Genomic DNA, 14,494 nt, shown 5'->3' with positions numbered 1-14,494 from the left:
TCCCTCAGAGGCCAAAGAAGCTGGCAAACAGGGAAGCAGAAGACGTCATATCAGTGAGAAAGGCTGCTTTGTTGGGAAGTCCCCTTGAGTGGGGACATCTGCCAGACTGGCCATGTGAAGCTGAAGACATGGCTATGATGATCCAGAAGGAAACAATGATATACGAACTTTTTCCACTATCCTTGCTCCTTACGAGAAAGCTGTTTCCAGATGAGGCCTTTCATCAACTTCCTACCAAGAGACCTCAAGGCGCCTAAACCTGTTCTGTACCATATGGATCATCTAATAAAAACAGCATCTAATGATACTTACCCTCTGTTATCCAGGAGCTGTTAACTTAGGGTGTGGGTTAGCCAGGACTTCAGCTTCCTCTTGCACTCCAGGGCTGGCTTGGCTTGCGCGGGCCTCCAGCTCCTTCCCAGAGGAGGCCTAAGCAAGGCTCAGCCTGGCTGCTTTCCTGTTAGCATTTGTAGCATTCTAAAAAGCCAATGTCAGAACAGACCTTACCCATCAACCTCTTTCAGTTTTTTCATTTTATAGATGAGGAAAATGAGGCACAGATTGGGGAACTTAGTAACTGAACTGAACCTCAAATTTGAGTCCTAGGATTTTAGTCCAGAGTTATTCCCATCATGTTTAATTCCAGTTCAAAATGTAATTGGCTTACTTTACTCTATAAAATAGACTCTGGGTTCATCCACCTAACTAAACCTGAGTCAATTTCATTCCCTTTTATGGCTAAGTAATATTCCATTGTATATACGTATTACATCTACTTTATCCATTTCTATCAATGGATATCTAGGTTGCTTCCATGACCTAGAGGGGTGGGACGGGAAGGGGGAGGGAGTCCAAAGACAGAGGTGAGTTATGTAGTTATGACTGACTCATGTTATTGTATGCAGAAACCAACACAACATTGTAAAGCAATTATCCTCCAATTAAAAGATAAAAAAAATAATTGGGTGAGGAAAGGCTGATACCAGTGGTAACTGGCAAGTTTGGAGACTCATATTTTCTTTATTAATCTATTCGTCACTCAACAGCTCCCCGTTTCCTATATATCAAGCCTAAAGATTTCGGCCTGGGATGGGAGTAGAAAATAGGTTTCATCTTGAAGGCCAAGCTTATAATTTATCAGTTGCTGGAGCTGTATAGAGAAGGAAAGAGTGCCATGAGCAATTAATGATGACTTTCTTGGACAAAAAAGTGGAGAAGCGCCAGTGGTCCCTGACTTGGACAGGAAGACCCTCTATAATCTGGCCTCATCTTACTCATTTTTTCTTTCTCTCAAATAAGGGCCCTCTGCTGGGGTTAGAACCTGATTCAAACATTCCACTGAACCACATCAGTGTCTCTCTTAGTTCTGCTTCAGAACTTTCTTCTTCTGTATTTTCCTGCCCAGGATGCTCTCCATGATTCTCTCACAAGCCCTGTGTCTTCATAGAGCCTTCCTGACCACCTCAGCCCACACAGGTATCAACTGAGCTGTAAAGGATGATGCAGCTTAGCACTTAAGTTGCATGGCTCTGTGCCCAAGTTTTTCCTTTGTGCTAGTCTTTTCTCCTCCACTAGGAAAGGTTTCTTGTTATTCCCAAGAATTGTGGAGTGCAGTAAGCTTCAGCAATTGACATTAGAATTCAATGTGGATAGCTAATTTAATTTTAATTTGTGTGTATGCTATAAGATAGGTCCTTGTTGCTCATCTATTTAAAATATAGCAGCCAATCCCCAATTCCCTAACAGTCCCTCTCACATCACTCTTCCCCCATCGGAACCATAAGTTTGTTCTCTAAGTCTGTGAGTCTGTTTCTGTTTTGTAAGTAAGTTCATTTGTCTCATTTTTTTTAAGATTCTCTGTATAAGCAGTGTCGTCTGTTTCTCTTCCTCTGTCTGACTTCCTTCACACAACGTGGCAATCCCTAGATCCATCCGTGTTGCTGCACATGGCATATTTTACTCTTTTTATGGCTGAGTAACATGCTCGTGTATATATACACCACACCTCCTATATCTGTTCCTCTGTTGATGGACTTGGTCTAGGCTATTGTAAGCAGTGCTGCAATGAGCATTAGGGTGCATGTGTCCTTCTGGACCATGTTTTAAACATACGCATGGATATTTTATGACAGAAGAGAAGTGACACTTGAGGATACCCTCTCCTTCACCTCTTCCCTTCTCATTCACTCAGCCATGACTTCCTATTAAACTCAGTCATGTTGAGGTTCTAACAAAAGCAGCATTTTCTATAAACCAAACCCAAGTGTATGCCTAAGCAATCTCACTTGGTATAAATTCTTGGCACTTCAGTAAGTCAAGGAGAGATACTGTTCAAGCCTTCCAAGTACACTTTTAACTCAACCTAAGCAGATGTTGACTGTCATTTGTTCTAGGATTTGTTTTTCAGAACTTAGCAAGGAAGTCAGATATAAATAATATCCCTAAAGATTTTTGCTTTAGCTCTTCATCCAAAATGTTTGTAATCTCTTCCCCTTAGCAAAAACCTGCAAATTTTTCTTACCAAGAAATAAAACACAAACAATTATCACTAATATTATCTTGTATAAAAATATTAGTAAATTAATGTATTACTTATACAGTGGCCATCTCTAAAAAAAACTCATACATTTGTGTTAGACGGAGGGTGCAGGAAGAATTAAAATTTCAGGCTCTTTTACTATGATTAAGGACTCTTGTCTTTTTCCAGTTTCTTTTTGGGTAGGACTGGTAGTGTTTGCAGATAACTCCTCTCCATCATCTACCCCCTTCCGCAGCAACGTGCCTTCACTTCCCACGTGGAGCAGGAGTGCCATTAGAACCTCTGAGTGACACCAAGGCCACCTTGGCTCTCCTAGATGAGTAAGGTCTCTCATATGAATCATGGTTAAGTCACCAGCTTCCACACTGTCCTAGGTGTGGAAAAGTTTGTCTCACGTACACTCAGCTTTTTAGGGTTTGAAACCTCATTTTTAAGTGATGGGCCAGTTAAACCTCCCCACACCATGAACAGTCAGAGAGAGGAAAGCAGGTCCTCTCTGCCTGGCCCAGAACTGAGCACACCCACTACCTACAGCCCAGTGATGCGTGAAGGACACGGGCTGCCCCCCAGGTGAGGGGGCAAGGCATTTGAAGAGGAGGCCGGGAAGGCAGGATTCTGAGCTCCCCCTGCCCCAGAGTCAGAACCCCCCTGCTTTAGTCCACACCATGGTCCATACAGACTGAGGTTCTTTCTGAGTGACCTAGTTACATAAGAGCTCTTCTTTTAAAAATCGGAAAACTATCAACCTAATGAATGTCTCACTACCTTAGGATTCCTTTTACCTTGGGAGCAAAAGATTATGGAGAGTGTAGGAAATAGGAACAAAATTTATTTGAGCCATTGTTATTCCTCCCCCTCCCCCACCAACCACAAGTAAAAAGGAATCTATGAGGGTAAAATTTTTAAAACATTTGCACAGAAGTCTGATTTAAAAGACAGTTTCATAGATTTTCAAAGGGAATTTTTACCACCGAAAACACGAGAAGGACATTATATCAGAAGAGAGGACCATCCTTTAAATGACAGAAGTTTAGTTTTCTAAAAAATGCAATGCACAGTCTGACTTCTCTCTTCTGATGTGGACAGGTGGACATTCCACCAGGGCCTGCTCCTTGGAGCCTGCCAACCTTGGAGATGGTGGGAGTTTACAGTGGAGGCAGAGGACTTGGGTCAGACAGGCCCACGTGTATTTCCCAGGCCCTTCCTTCTCTCCTGTGACTGGCTGGAGGGCCTCTGAGTGTCTGAATGTCTGGAGACTCGATTACTAGTTCCGTCAAGTCTGGCCAGAGTCTGGGAGCCAGCGTGGCAGTGTTTGTGGAGCCAAAGTGGAGATTAAGTCATGTTTTAGAAGTGACCTCTGTCCACCCTTTCTGCAGGCATCCTCTCCCCTCTGGGCCTCACTCCCCAGCAACTCGCCACCTACATGCTTTTGTTCTGAGTGAGCCCCTCCCTGCCAACACAAGACTCAACACCGTCACCTCCCGACCCCCACCCACCCCCACGGTGCCTTCTCTTCAAATGGTCCTAGTCTTTGTTGTTCTAATTAGATTATCTCTGCCTTAGGGACCTAAGGGACAGTCCCCAGCAGCCCTGGCTGGAAAGGAAGGTCGCATAATCCCTGTTATCAAGAGGCTTGTCATTTAGCATGTAGATCAACTAATTCTTTCAATATCAGGGGAGCAATTGTGCATCTTAATATTGATTTTTTTGGAGATACAATCGCCTGCATTCCTGAGTCAGACTCACTTACTGAAGCTAAAAGGTTCCACTTACTGTATTATGAAATCACCCCCGCCCCCAGCACACACTCCATCCCAATTTAATGTTACAAAGCTGGACAAATCTGAAGGGCTTTGTGTTTTTCCACTTGGTCCAATTTCAGAATGAGCATCCAGCAGAGGAGAAAAAGGAAAAACATTTCTGGTTATTTTAAGACTGCATGTATATTTGTTTTTGGAGTGGAGGTGGGGGCATATTTTGCCATTTCCCACCATCCACCTGGTCCGCCCACACTTCCTCTACTCCCCAAACTGCCATACAGTGATTTCGGGCTCTTAATATACGAAGGCCAGCTTATTGGATTTCTATATTTCAGGATGAATTAGAAGACTGGGCTTTCAAATTAAACTGGGGGCATTTTCTTATCAAACACCCTTCCAAGTCAGTGGGAAGCAAAGAAAGAAAAATTAGAGCTACAGCAGTAAATACTACTACTGCTAATAAAAACTATCTTATCAAAGGTTCAAAAATGCACTGAGGTTTGGGACAGGCAGAGGTGCTGATTCTATGTTATGAAGGGATATGAGACAAAGGCAAATGGCAGCCAAAGGGCAAATGTACAATTTGTTCTACTAAGAAGTTCAGGGGCCCTAAATGTGAGAGTGCTACACAGTGTCATCCACCGGAATATCAGCCGTGAATCTTTCCACTACTTACTGAGCATCAGCCGTAGTACTGGCAAGCGTGTCCTAAGTCTTTGACCGCATTGTTCCACTTCATTCTCATAGCAAGCCTTTGAGTCATGGTCTACTAATTACTCCTATCTTATAGTTGAAACTACTAAGGCCAAGAAAGATTGTGTGATTTGCTCAAGTTCCTAGAACCAATAAGTAGCAGAGACAGATTCCAACCCAAGGCTGCCTGTCCAACCCCTGCTGGTGTTTTTTCAACTAGAAAACTGCTCTTCACACTTTGCTGGTTGATAAGGGGGTGCATTCATCTATTCCATCATCTGCCCATTTATTCCAAGATGATTGCTCATCTTCCAGGCCCTCGGTGCCAAGGATAGAAAAGAACGCACAGCGCAGGATGGGAGACAGACAAAAATAAATAAATACTGTAGCATCAAATAAGGTGATGCTTGCTCCCATAGAGATGTGTGAATTCAGGAGGAACACTGAAGAGGTCTCTCAGAGATTTCACAGAAGATTTTAGTGTTTGTTTTGTTTTGAAAAAGTCCTTAAAATAATTAATTGCCTAAGAGAGAATGGGGAAAGGACTGCTTTTCACTAGACATCTGTTCTGTACATGAGCTAATGTAATCATGGTATTTACCTTTGTATTTACTGAAATCTTCTATCTACTGAGTTCTGGATGTGTATTGACATTTTACTGTTTTAAAGTGAAACTAACAAAGTCTTTAAACAGAAAAGCAGATATAACTGACTTCAGAACACTTGGAGATCTCCTATGCTTTGGGAATAAGATACTAATACATAACTTTTCTGTAGCTACTTAGGGAGAAGTTATATTCACGTTTTGTTATATAATTACCATTTCCCTGGTGGCTCAGGCAGTAAAGCATCTGTCTGCAATGCAGGATACCTGGGTTCGACCCCTGGGTTGGGAAGATCCCCTGGAGAAGGAAATGGCAACCCACTCCAGTATTCTTGCCTGGAAAATCCCATGGACTGCAGAGCCTGGTAAGCTACTGTCCATGGGGTTGCAAAGAGTCGGACACGACTGAGCGACTTCACTTCACTATGTAATTATAATGCAGTGTGTGGTTAAGCAGACTTGTAAAATTTCTGTCCTAGAGTCTCAAACTCTTACTGCATTGTTTTGCTTACCTATCTGTCTTATGCTATTAGACTGCAAAACCTTTGTGGAACATAAGATGAGATCCTAGATCAATGCCTGACACATAGTAGGTGCTCAGGAAATATTGTTTAAAATAGAAAAGTGAATGAATGCATGACTGAATTGACTGATGCCTACAAAACTTCTTCCTGAAGCAAATGTTATACTCATTTTACCATGTGTTTGTACCATGACCACATCATGCTGCTGCTGCTGCTAAGTTGCTTCAGTCCTGTCTGACTCTGTGTGACCCCATAGACGGCAGCCCACCAGGCTCCCCTGTCCCTGGGATTCTCCAGGCAAGAACACTGGAGTGGGTTGCCATTTCCTTTTCCGATGCATGAAAGTGAAAAGTGAAAGTGAAGTCGCTCAGTCGTGTCTGACTCTTAGCGACCCCATGGACTGCAGCCTACCAGGCTCCTCCATCCATGGGATTTTCCAGGCAAGAGTACTGGAGTGGGGTGCCATATGGAATAGTCCTGGCTTGATATACTCTGTTCTCTTGTTCCCATCAACCATCAAAACGTTTGTTTTAATATTTGAGCAGCATCTGTTAACTTACTCCTTGTGCACAAAAACAATTACCAAGATTCTTGGTAGGATCCATGTGTCCCAGTTTTCCTATTGGAAAACAAAGTTACCATAGCAACAGATAAACTATGTTCTTGAATGAGATCGACACCATTAGAGGGTGTGAAAATGAGGAGCTAGAATTACAATCCAACATTTTAGATTCTGATGGTTTTGGTGTTCTCACTAAGGAAAAAGACCACTTCATTTGACAACATTTATTTACTTATTAATGAGCACTTGTGAAGTATTCTGAACATGTATTGATTGTGGAAAGTATTGTTTAATGCTCTAGTGAAAATCTGATTGAAAATATTTGGCTTGGTTTTTGTTTCTGATCTTCACATTTTTATCTATCCGACATGACTTTTCTGATCATTTTGGAGGCTTAGATGTTAAACCAAGCACAGCATAGTTAGTAAATAACTCAAGGTCTATAGTGGACATTTGTCCTATTTTTGCCTGCCTATCAACTTTTAAATGCCCCCCTTTATTAACTGAAATACCTATGTCTCCTAGAGTATAAATTATTTGCCTCCCTTGCCGCTAAAACACAGCATATGACCCAGATGTCCAGCAATCAGGGATACCTGGGCAAGACTTCCATACAGAAGATCCTGTTGCAGAAATGGCTTCAAAACGGGTGAAATAAGCTAGTGCAGTAAAGGTGAATCCCTGGTACTGCATGCCTGCCCGCAGCAGAGACCATGATCTCCTCATCAGGCCATTTTTCTCTGAAGTGTTTGAGCGTTGGTGCAAGGCGCTGAGCTTCCAGCCCCTTTCTCTAGGGCATCCCCTCAAGTCTGAATCCTTCATATCCTTCAAAAAGTCTTCTTCCTACTTTTTAACTGGTTAGAGATGATTCTGGTTGTTTTGCAACTAGAAATGTGGACTGTTAAAAAAACGACATCCAATCGTAAAAATAATCTTGACACTCATACAGAGTATATTATCTGTGAAGTCCAGGGTGAACTCTGAGTATGTCTTCAGGTGCCAGAACACAGGCTGAAAAATCAAACTGGTAATCATACAGCAATCCTAGTAATTCTTTGTAGTAATATGGTTAGAGGATTTTTTTTGTTGGACATAATACTATATTTAATCAAACTTCTTGGAAGGTGATTCTGAGCTTCCTGAGCCCTAATCTCCAAGTACGGGCTTTCCTCATAGCTCAGTCGGTAAAGAATCTGTCTGCAATGCAGGAGACCTGGGTTCAATTCCTGGGTTGGGAAGATCCCCTGGAGAAGGAAACGGCAACCCATTCCAGTACTCTTGCCTAGAAAACCCCATGGACAGAGGAGTCTGGAGGCTACAGTTCATAAGGTCACAAGAATCAGACATGAAGTAGCAACTAAATCAAACCCACCAGTCTCCAAGTACAGTCACATTCTGAGGCAGTAAGGATCAGAATCTCAAGTTATGAATTTGGTGGCGGGAGGGAGTGGGACACAATTCATCCCGTAACACTTGTGTTCATCTAAATTGTCTCAATCAAGGATGTTTTAGGGAAGTGAATTCTAAGTTATCATGACTTCTATTAAGTTTGAAATAAACCTTTATAATGAAATTATCTGTTGATTATTACCTAAAAACTCTATTTTGGAAAACAAGGTAAAACTTCTGCTCCCCCAAACCCCCCAGGGTCCATTCTTACTAAAGTTGGAAGGAGACTGTATTGCTTGTATTATTTAATTAATAATACAAGCAGATAGCCTGTATTGCTAGTATTATTTAAAAAAAAAAAAAACTTAACAAAACCAGGGTTTTCAAATGAAAACAACCAGAGCTAAAAAAAAATAAACAATAACTATACCTCTCTGTCTCCCACCTGCAGAAGCTCTTGTGCTATTGTTCAGAACATGGTAAGAATCAGCTCAGGCCTCTGCTTATGGGAAGTGCCCTGCCCTCCTTTAGGTGGGCCAGTAGGCATGTAGGAAATGGCACACAGAAGGAGAAAGACTGAGTGCTGAAGAACAGCATCTTCTCTACTCCCCTCCACACACAAAGCTCTGACTGATCCCAGTGTATACAGGAGGAGTAATATTGGAGAGGGCCTGATGATAGCTTATATGTGGTGCACATCACTGTCCAGAGAGAGGACTGTCCCTCTTTGTTTGTCTGAGCGCCTTTCATATTTTCTCAAGGGCCATCTGTTGGGTTGGCCAAAAAATTTCTTTTCTTTCTTGTGGAAACCTATTTAGAGATTTTGTCAAAATCAGAATTGGGCCATAGAAATGTGTCACACATGTGAATAATATCCATCATAGGTACTGGAGAACAAAAAGTTGAAAATAACTGACCCAGACCAGTCTTTACCAAATGCTAGTGTATCTGTTAGGGTTTGATCAGAGAAAAACAATTTCTGTAAATGATATGAGGTAAGGAATATATGAAAGGAATTATACCAGTACTGTCCAGTGTAGCTTTCTGTGATGATAGAAATGTTTTGTATCTGCCCTGTTTGATAACATAGGCACTAGGTACACATGTGAAATGTGGCAAGCACGACTGAGGAACTGGAGTTTTCATTTTCTATACTTTTAATCAATTGTAATGTTAATAGTCACACATGACTTGTGGCTACTATACTGGATAGTACAGAATTAGACCTTAACCTGTTGTAGGGTTGGTGAAGGAATCTCCAGATGGGGCTTGTCTTTGCATCTGAAGTGGGTGGGCCAGCAGTGGGAGAGACACACTAGAGTGAAGTAGAGGAGAGCGAGGACATGCTGGAACCAAGGGAAAATGGGGAGCGTGTCTATCTTTGGCACCTGTACTTTTGGTGGACACAGGTGATCTGCAGAAGGCAGTACCCTTCCCCCCAGAACTGCACATCTATGGCCCAGGACTCAGAGAAGCTGAAGGGGGAGATCCCGTGGGAGCTGGAGGCTCTGTCTTGGCAGATGAGCTTCTTTCTCTGACTCGGTGAACCCGGAGGTCATCAGTAAGGGAGATACAAGCTGCCTTTGGAGAGCAATGGCTGCAGTGCCACGGCCACAGAAGTCTCTTGTGGCCCATCTCACCCAGAACCACACAGGGAAAGGACTTCTGAGGAACTCTGTGTAACGCACAAGCATCCCAGCTGGTCCGAGAAGAGATGGTGCTAACCTTTCCTCCTGCCCTCTTTGGGTCCTTCCGCAATTACAGTGGGTATAGCTTGGCCTTACTCTCCTGGTTCTCCTCCTGTCCCTCACTCTTAAAATACAAGGGAGGTCATTTAGGGTGTACCAGTGCTTTGTGCATTTAGGGTAGCTCTTCCAAAACTAAGCTGTTGTGTTGAGAACACTGCACATTTTATTTATCAAAAGATAAATGGATCTTTTCATTTTTTTTAGTGGTCATTTATTCACTTATTGTCTGACAATAAATGAGAAGTAGAATGAAGGAATCAATTTCTATTCTAACAAATCGCTCTGATTCTACTTTGATTCTTTATGGCTCCTTTTCTTTCACAGTTTGTGGGAAAAAAATACTATTACACAGAAGTGGCAGCTTGTACTTGGATAACAATTTCAATATACTTACAATTTACTCCTTTGAAGCTGTCAAAAAAGTTTGGCACTAAATACAACCCAATAGTCACAGTAAAGAAGAGCAATTATTTATAATCTTATTTTCACATCTATTCTAAAGGTTAACCATGTGTTTTATCCAAGACAATGTGCTTTTATTAATTCCATGACTGGACATATGTAAATGATAATATGAGTTTACTCCACAAGAACGCTCAGATTTAACATTTCCATTATATGATAAGGAGATTCTAACAAAGGCTGGATAAACTCAATGTTTTCCTAAAACAATGATTATTATTCACAAAAGAGTCACAAAATCTACACTTGAGACTGTATACTGTCTTCCACATTAAGCAGTGTTTCACTTTTATCCCTGATATGTTAACACTACTGATGAATATTTTAATAAGTACAAGTTTATCAAGTTCTTTGAGAGTCTTGGAAGAAAAAGTAAAGTAATTCAAGGATTCTGTCCAGACTAAATGGTGTGGCCTAATAGATCAAAAGCCTGAAGGAAACCAAGCTGTGGAAAAGTAATAATGTAAATAAAAATGTGATTTCAATCCTTGCTTGGCGACGGTCCTCGCTCAGGCCACAAAGGCTTGGTGCCATCAGATGCATTAATGCTAAGATACTGGTCACTAGTGGGGAAGGGGGAGATGCTGAAAGCTTTTTGCCTGTGGATCCAGGGAACTGCTTATAAGCCTGAAATGCATTCAGCTGATGCATCAGACATCAGTTATTGGAGAAGCAGAGGTGATGAACTTACTTTAGCATTGACCTGACCCAAGGGGATAAACACATTGCAACGTGCTGAGTTGCTTCAACAGTGAAGAGACGCCCAATGTCAAAATGCCACAGGGCTACACATTGTTCCAAGGCTGGGACTGGATTTCCTCGAGACTGTCTCAAAGTGGTGGGATTTCTGAAGTGTCTGCAGAGAAGCAGCCCTTCCCCATCCCCACCCCTATCACTCATTGTAGGAAAAGCAGCGTAACTTGTCCTAGGAAACAACAATGGACAACAAAGGAACCATGCAAATAAACAGTGCTGGTGTCACTTGGCGGTCTGAGGACATAGCAAGGTATGGGTAGTACCTGAGAAGACATTTACAAGGATTTCCTGTTCTCTGCTGAGCCATTTTCAACCTTCTGAAGCCCTCAAAGGGTTTAAGACTTGGGCTGGAGAACAGCATAAGAATGAGCATCAAAAGTCTAGGCTTCTGAGCCATTTACTCAGATTTGGAAATCTTCCTAAAACAGGGAACTTTAATAGCATAGGATTAAGAGCTGGAGCTTGAGAGTCAGACATTCTGGCTTCAGATTTTGATCTCACTAAATAGCTGTGCAAACTTGGAAAAGGTGATTAACTTCTCTGAATCATTTCCTCATCTACAAAGTGGACTCATCATAACATTTATCAAAATGAATTAGGATTAGGTTGATCTGCAAGTCCTGGGAAACCCAAGATAACAGTGGTTTTATTGAGATAGAAGTCTATTTCTCTCTCATAACACAGCAATCCAGGCCAGCAATGGAGATTCCACATGACCACACCATTTTTAATGGTGACTTTAATATCTATGCCAAATGAATGCTGCGGCTCCAGTCCTCACTCACATATTCCATGAGGAAGCAGGCAAGAAGGGAATGGCCTTCCCCTTTATAGACCTGTCCCATAAATTACACAGCTCTCTTACTTTCTTTTGTCAGACTTAATCACACAGCCACACCAGGTTGCAAGAGAGTCTGGGAAATGTGGTCTATATTCTGGATTGCCATGTCCCCAGCTGCAGTTTGGGAAGTCTGTTACTGAGAGGAAAGAAGGATATTGGGAGATGCATAGCATTCTCTGCTACCCAACCTATCAGAGTTTGTGCAGATTCAGATAGTATTGGTAAAGTGCTTTGCACAGATGCCAGGCCAAAGGAAGTGCTCCAAGACTGTTAAGAATCGCTGTCATCCCTTACTCCACCCAAAGCACCCATGTTTGCTTGCTGGTTCCTGGGAGGGTGCTGCACCTGCTAGATAGGAGGTGGAGCAGTATATGTAAAGATGCTGCTTGTGGAGCATGGAGAGTGCGGGGGCTGCTGAGGGGCAGGGCTAGGGCTTTGGTGAAATGAATGAGGCACTCACCTTTGGTGCAAAATTTAGGAAGGTATGTGTTGCCAAAATTCTCAGTACTCAAGAATAATAATACTTTAATATTTTTAAAAACCAGAATTAGTGCAAAAAACCTACAGTGGACAGAAATAAAGATGGGATCCAGCTCTGCACTTCAGCAACTCACTTTACCTGCTTTACCTAGTCCTAGACCTGTCAGATCCTGTTCTTCCTGGCAGCCCTTTCTCAGGCCTGAAAGCATTAGTGCAGTGTGAAGGGGATTTGTTTAAAACCTGGGGGATGTATCTGCAATAATTAAATGGGATCCGACAAAGTATAAACTCTCTAAGGTACCTGGATGTCTATATGTTTAGAGAGAAACAGTAGTCCTTTTAAAATTTATAAAATCCGTACTACCTAAATTACAAGAAAGAAAATGGAAAGTACTTAAAATTGTACCGCTAAGAAAACCTTAATTAATATTTTAATGTCAATCTTTCCAAATTTTTTAAGTGGGACACACACATATAAATATCTATATATCTATATATACATTTAAAATGAAATCTTTCAGTATATAACACAATCTACCTATTCATTTAACAGTATTTCTGTATTACTATATATTCTTCTACAATATAATTTCTTTTTAAAATTTTTTGTTGAAATATAGTTGATTTACAATGTTGAATTAATTTCTGCTGTACAGCAAAGTGCAGTAATACACTGCACTTTGTAAAGCACTTTGTACTGCACTCAGTAATATACTTTGCTGAATATATATGTATTCTTTTTCGTATTTTTCCATTATTGTTTATCACAGGATATTAAATATAGTTTCCTGTGCTATATAGTAGAATCTTGTTGTTTATCTACTCTGTATCTAATAGTTTGTGCCTGCTAATCCCAAACTCCCAATCCTTCCCTCCACCACCCCTACTCTACTCTCCCTTGGCAACGAGAAGTCTCTTCTCTGTATCTCTGAGTCTGTTTCTGTTTTGTAGACCTGTTCATTAGTGTTATATTTTAGATTCCACATACGAGTGATATCGTGTGGTATTTTTCTTTCTCTTTCTGATTTACTATGATCATCTCTAGGTCCATCCATGTTGCTGCAAATGGCATTATTTCATTCCTTTTATGGCTGAGTAATACTCCATTGCATGTATATACCACATTTTCTTTATCCATTTATCTGTTGATGGATGTTTAGGTTTCTTCCATCTCTTGGCTATTGTACATAGTGCTATGATGAACATAGGGGTGTGTGTATCTTTTCAAATTATAAATTTGTCTGGATAAATGCCAGGGGAGTGATTGCTAAATTGTGTGGCAACTCAAATTTGTTTTTGAAGAACCTCCATAGTGTTTTCCATAGTGGCTGCACCAATTTACGATCCTAACAGTGCAGGAGGGTTCCCTTTTCTCCACACCCCTTCCAGCATTTGTTATTTGTAGACTTTTTAATGATGGCCATTCTGACTAATGTGAAGTGATACCTCACTGTAGTTTTGATATGTATTTCTCTGATAATTAATGATGATTAATATCTTTTCATGCACCTCTTGGCCATCTGTATGTCTTCTTTGGAGAAATGTTTATTTAAGTCTTGTACCCATTTTTTCAGCATAATGGAATGCTCCATGAATTTGTTTGTCATTCTTCACAGGGACCATGCTAATCTTTTCTGCATCATTCTAATTTTTTAGTATACATGCTGCTGAAGCAAGCACTACAATTTCTTATGTTGTGTGTATGTACCAAATTTAGATTGTTTCCAATTTTTTTGCCCTTATAAATAGCTCTGAAGTATGCATCCTTATGGTTACATTCTTTTTGCAATTACCTGCTTATTTACTTCGTTATTGTTGTTATTCAGTCACCAATTCGTGTCTGACTCTTTGTGACCCCATGGACTACAGCACGCCAGGCTCTTCTGTCTCTTACCATCTCCAGGAGTTTGCCCAGATCCATGTCCATTGAATTGGTGATGCCATCCAACCATCTCATCCTCTGTCGCTGTCTTCTCCTTCAATCTTTTCCAGCATTAGGGTGTTTTCCAGTGAGTCAGCTGTTCACATCAGGTCACCAAAGTATTGCAACTTCAGCTTCAGCAAAATCCTTCCAAAGAGTATTCAGGGTTGATTTCCTTTAAGACTGACTGGTTTGAGTCTGAGTTCGATGCATGA

General features: G+C 41.2%; 1 non-coding gene across 1 annotated transcript; it reads right to left on the bottom strand.

Annotated features, from left to right (window-relative positions):
* Positions 1-13,930: 13,930 nt before the first annotated feature.
* LOC138439879 (U6 spliceosomal RNA) lies at positions 13,931-14,036 on the bottom strand. The gene has a single exon (XR_011256824.1). It is a non-coding gene; the product is annotated as a U6 spliceosomal RNA (small nuclear RNA).
* Between the last annotated feature and the right edge of the window lie 458 nt (positions 14,037-14,494).

Source organism: Ovis canadensis, chromosome 4 (genome assembly GCF_042477335.2).
Source record: "Ovis canadensis isolate MfBH-ARS-UI-01 breed Bighorn chromosome 4, ARS-UI_OviCan_v2, whole genome shotgun sequence".
NCBI classification, from domain to species: domain Eukaryota; kingdom Metazoa; phylum Chordata; class Mammalia; order Artiodactyla; family Bovidae; genus Ovis; species Ovis canadensis.
Note: the sequence above shows the minus strand (reverse complement) of the source record. Positions and strands in the feature narration are given on the sequence as shown.